The 4839-nt window shown below is 39.1% G+C and overlaps 1 non-coding gene across 1 annotated transcript; it reads left to right on the top strand.

The window, feature by feature from the left end:
• Nucleotides 1-4500: 4500 nt before the first annotated feature.
• TRNAK-UUU lies at nt 4501-4585 on the top strand. Its single transcript has one exon. It is a non-coding gene; the product is annotated as a tRNA-Lys (tRNA).
• Nucleotides 4586-4839: the final 254 nt, after the last annotated feature.

Genomic DNA, 4839 nt, shown 5'->3' with positions numbered 1-4839 from the left:
ATTTTACTGGGAGATCCAGAGCCTGACTTCAGTGTCTCCCTTTCCTCCCAGGAGTAGAGGCTGTCATGTTCAGAGGACTATTTTCCTGGGACCACTCCAATAGTGATGTGAATCCATAGCACTTTCTCAAAGATCCTTCATCCACCACTCTCATTTCCTGTGCTTGAGCTTCAAGCCCTCATCTAGAAGTTATGAGAAGAACTGTTGTTTAAAGAAAAACAATAGCAGAAAACATCCAGTTTTGGCAGGGAAAAATACAACAAAGATTCTCAGCAAAGATGGAAGAGTTCTCTGGAGATTTTGGTGTGATTTGAATCATTTGCCTATTTGTGAACATCTTTTTCTTTACTGCTTTTTATCACCATCATCATCATCATCATCTGCTACATAGTGCCTTACATCATGAAATGCTTTTATGTATATTATTCTATTTAATCTTCACAGGAACCCTACAAAAATGATTATCTTTTTATGGATGAAGAAATCAAAATTCGGAGATCAAATATTTTTTTCCAGCTGGTAAGCAGAAAGCTACTCAAACTCATATTTTCTGAATCTTGTTCATCCATTTGGTCCTAGAATTGACACGAACTATCATGTCGCTTGTCCCAAATGACAAGACTTTGGAACTGACTTTATTCACACTCAGATGTGTCCCAGATTGTTGAAAGTTTCCTTTGGGCACCTTGGTATTCAAGTTGTTGATGCTTACAATGTGCAGGAGTCTGAGTGGGATAGGAAGGATTCTGACAGATAGTTGTTGCTTGGATTTGGGACACTAGTTTAATCTATTTGCACTATCCTAAAGTGGCAGATTGTTGGCAATATTCTACCCTTAAGGCGTTCTTGATATATTCTCCATAAATACACAGTTTTTCCAATGAGTACCTTTGGCAGTGAGAAAAAGAAAAAAAATGTTATTTTAGGCTCAGAAGCAAAGACTAAGAAGGTTATGGGCAAAAAATACATTGTCATAGGTCTTCCAATCTTAAATAGACCTGGTAAACATGTCCAGTTCCCAGAGCCCATGTTGGCTCTCTTCAAAGAACTCCAAGCCCTGTTTATAACTCAAAAAGACCTCCTTTACCCTGATAACACCTTGGTGTCAGACTCTGAAAAAACAGAGCTGTCAAGTGTCAACATTTTGTGGAGAGAGGTCAAATTAGCATTTCCTCCTGAGAATTTTCTCCAGCTTTTCCTGTTACTGGCTCTGGCACTTAAAGAAAGGCAGGGCTGTTTATTATTCCTTAGGCCTGGATGAGAAAAGACCCCACTCTGTGGCTCTCAGAGGATGGTAAGATTACTCGATGGCAAAAGTGAAAGAGGAGATGAAAATTCCCAACTTTGGCAGGCTCTCATTTTTTCCTGTCTATGTTGGCGGATTCAGTATAATACGGCAAACCTTAGAAGGTTATAAAAAAGGGTTAGTGAAATTATATCAGTTTGGGTTTCACTGAAATCCATTTTTTATAGGATTTCATGTTTTTAATTCAAATATTTATTGAGCACCTACTCTGCATAAGGCACCATGGGAGGTAAAAAGATGACTTATTCAATCATGTTCTTCCTTTCCTCTGCCTACCCCAACACCAAATGATGCTTCTATATGCTTACGTGGTAGTCAACATTGACCTTGATCACAGCAGCCATTCAAAAAATATTGAAGATTATCTCAGTGCCTGGCAGTGTGCTAGGTCTTGAGAAATAGCAGCCCCCCTACCAAGCTGTATAGCTTGAAGACTTAGATTTAAATAGAAAATACATGAACTAAAAACGAAATTGGATAGCTCTACTGAACAAAAGGGAAGGTGGAAACTCAAGGAAAGACAGGAATGAGGTGTCTAGGTGGCAGGAAATGGTGGGCAGTCTCTTTCATCCTAAAATTAAATACCTCTACAGATTTTAAGTGTTTGCATTTTGTCTCATGATTTAAAGTCCTTCAAAAGAGAACCCAATTGGCTTAGCTTATGTCATGCACCTACCACTGACCACAGTCACTTGGATAGATGATCAAAGCACACACATCAACGAAGTGGGAATTCATTGAAAGAGATGAAATTGTGTCTCCAAATCAAGAGGAACAAATGCAAGCAACCAAACTCCTACAAACATACGCTATGCAGAGCAATACACAAAACCTTTATGGACAGGTTCTGGAACTTAAAAAGGAAATCCATACTTTAGGTTTTCTCCAGAAGGAGTAACTCTCTTCTCCTACCTGACTCTTCTCAGTTTGCCCCCGTCTTCACTCAGAAGGAAATCTGGAACTTTTACTCATAAACCCATTGCTGATTTGTAGTACTAAATTAGGCAGACTAAGAATGAGTAAGCCACAGAATTCCTAAACAATTAACACTTTTGGCTTAATGGTCCTCTAAGGATTAGTTTGCTTTTTATCTGTGCATTTGTGCTGAATTATGTAGTTTTTCTAAGGAAATCCTTTTTCTTTTTCCTTGTAATTCAGAAAAGGGAATTCTCTCACCTCAAGTCTTCATGTAGTCCTCAAGCTTCATTTCTCAACCTCTTTAAGCCTCAGTTTTCCGACTTATCAAACAAAAACTAGGACAATCCAAGTAAAATGACCTTTTCTGGTCTATATACTTACACAGACATAGAAGTCCTTATTTTCCTTCATAAACCTTAACTTTCAGTCAGATTGGCCCAAGGGGAAAAAAAACTGAAAATAGGTCAAGTTGAACTCTGGTGCTTAGCCTGTTTTCCTTTTGTTGTTCTGTTTGTTTCTTTTCCCTCCTGTTCTGGAAGCCTATTTCCACACTTCCCTCCTCCCGTTAGCGAGCTCAATTGTGTAGACAGTGAACACATATTTTAGGATAGTAAGTTTTAGGAATAACAGACATTACATCCTGAATCCCACTTTTATGCAGATTGTTCCAGTCTTGCTGTAAATATAGCCACATATTCCAGGGTCCATAACTGGGTTTGGGTTTCCACTGCAAGAAAATGGACTCTTCCATATAGGCTGTGGATCGATGCTTTCAAGATTTGTATAGCTTGCCTTGCCCACGTTCTGAGGATTCAGTCACTTATTCCTCAGCTGAAGGGGGATTCCAGAGGAGTTCACTTCATGCAGTACAAACCACACTTGATTATGTGACACATCATGAATTCCTTTGGCTCCCTAGGCAAATCAGTATTACATTCATTTTTTATGACTCATAGAAATTTTTTTCCTTGTAAATTTAAATATAAGTGATTTTTTAAATCTCTAAGTAAGTCGTGGTGATCCCTAGACATTTTCTTTTTTTTGCCCTTCTGTCTTGAGAAAGAATGGCAGACCCCTGCGCTTTTATCCTTAGAATGTCCCTCTAGGTCCTTATTGTTCTCTTACTCTCCTATTGCTTGTATGGCTGATTACGTTTCTGCACTTACTACCAAAAGCCTCACTTAAAAAAAATTTTTTTAATGTTTATTTTTGGGAGAGAGGGAGACAGAGCACAAGTAGGGGAGGAGCAGAGACAGGGAGACACAGAATCCAAAACAGGCCCCAGACTCTGAGTTGTCAGCGCAGAACCCGACACAGGGTTCGAACCCATGAACCATGAGATCATGACCTGAGCTAAAGTTGGGTGCTTACCCCATGGAGCCACCCAGGTGCTCCTAAAAGACGCACTTTTGGAGTGAAAATATTTTTCCAAGGGACTCAGGCTATCTCTGGTGATAAACAGAATTTCCCCAGATTGGTACTTTATTTATGATGATTGATAACAAATTATGAATGTGACAGTATCTGTATCTATTTTAGTATCGAAAATTCACCTAGCTTCAGTGAATTTCAAAACATTGTTTGTTTGAATATTTTACCACCCACCATCTGTGTTAAGTTGCTTTTGTTAATAGTAAGATTCTAACACACTTTGGAGGATCAAAAGCAAAGTCTCTTATAAAGATTTCATAACCATGAATATTGATGATCTAGGCTTGGGAGAAATATTAATAATAACTTTTGAGAAACCTTTCTTTAAAAACCCTTTTTATTTTGAAATAATTTCAGATTTTAAAAAGTATAATAGAAATAGTAAAAGGAACATCAGTGTTACCCTTTTACCCAGATTCACCTATTGTTGTTTTATCTTGTTTACTTTATCATTTGTCATTTGCTCTCTCATTGAGTACCTACTCTTTTGCCATGGTCTTTACCTGCTTGTTATTTCTAATCCTCATTCTAAGCTTATGCAGTATCATCTGTATTTTAGATATAAAGGAAATAGGCTTTGAGAGGTAAGCTGGACGTCTTTTATTTCTTGACTCTTTTCCACATAAGTATATTTTAATTTCCCTTTGGAGAACTCTTATTCTCCATGCATGTGGGTTAGATGATGGGCTCTTCCCCCAGCTATGGGTGGATTCCTGTTTCAGGCCCAACAAAGGAGGGCAGCGCATACTCTTTGCCACAGCGAGTGGTTCAGAGATCAGTGTGTGATCCAATCCAGGTAAATTAGAATCGATCAGTGTTAGTCTCAGGATAGTATTTCTGGGGGCGCCTGGGTGGCTTAGTCGGTTAAGCGTCCGACTTTTGCTTGGGTCGTGATCTCGCGGTTCGTGGGTTCGAGCCCCGCGTCGGGCTATGTGCTGACTGCCAGCTCGGAGCCTGGAGCCTGTTTCAGTCTGTGACTCCCTCTCTCTCTGACCCTCCCCTGCTCACGCTCTCTCTCTCTCCTAGAAATAAGTATAAAAAAAAAAAAAAAGGATAGTATTTCTGGAACAAATGGGGAAGCAATTCTTTTCACCTTGGAGTTGTTAAACTGCAAAATGTGAGTTTGGAGTTGTTAGGAATCTTTTCTTTCCCCTACCTCTAAAAGAGTTACTGTGAGACTGAGA

This window comes from Hyaena hyaena, unplaced genomic scaffold (genome assembly GCF_003009895.1).
Source record: "Hyaena hyaena isolate Hyena2069 unplaced genomic scaffold, ASM300989v1 scaffold_712, whole genome shotgun sequence".
Lineage (NCBI taxonomy): Eukaryota > Metazoa > Chordata > Mammalia > Carnivora > Hyaenidae > Hyaena > Hyaena hyaena.
This window is presented reverse-complemented; position numbering and strand designations above follow the sequence as displayed.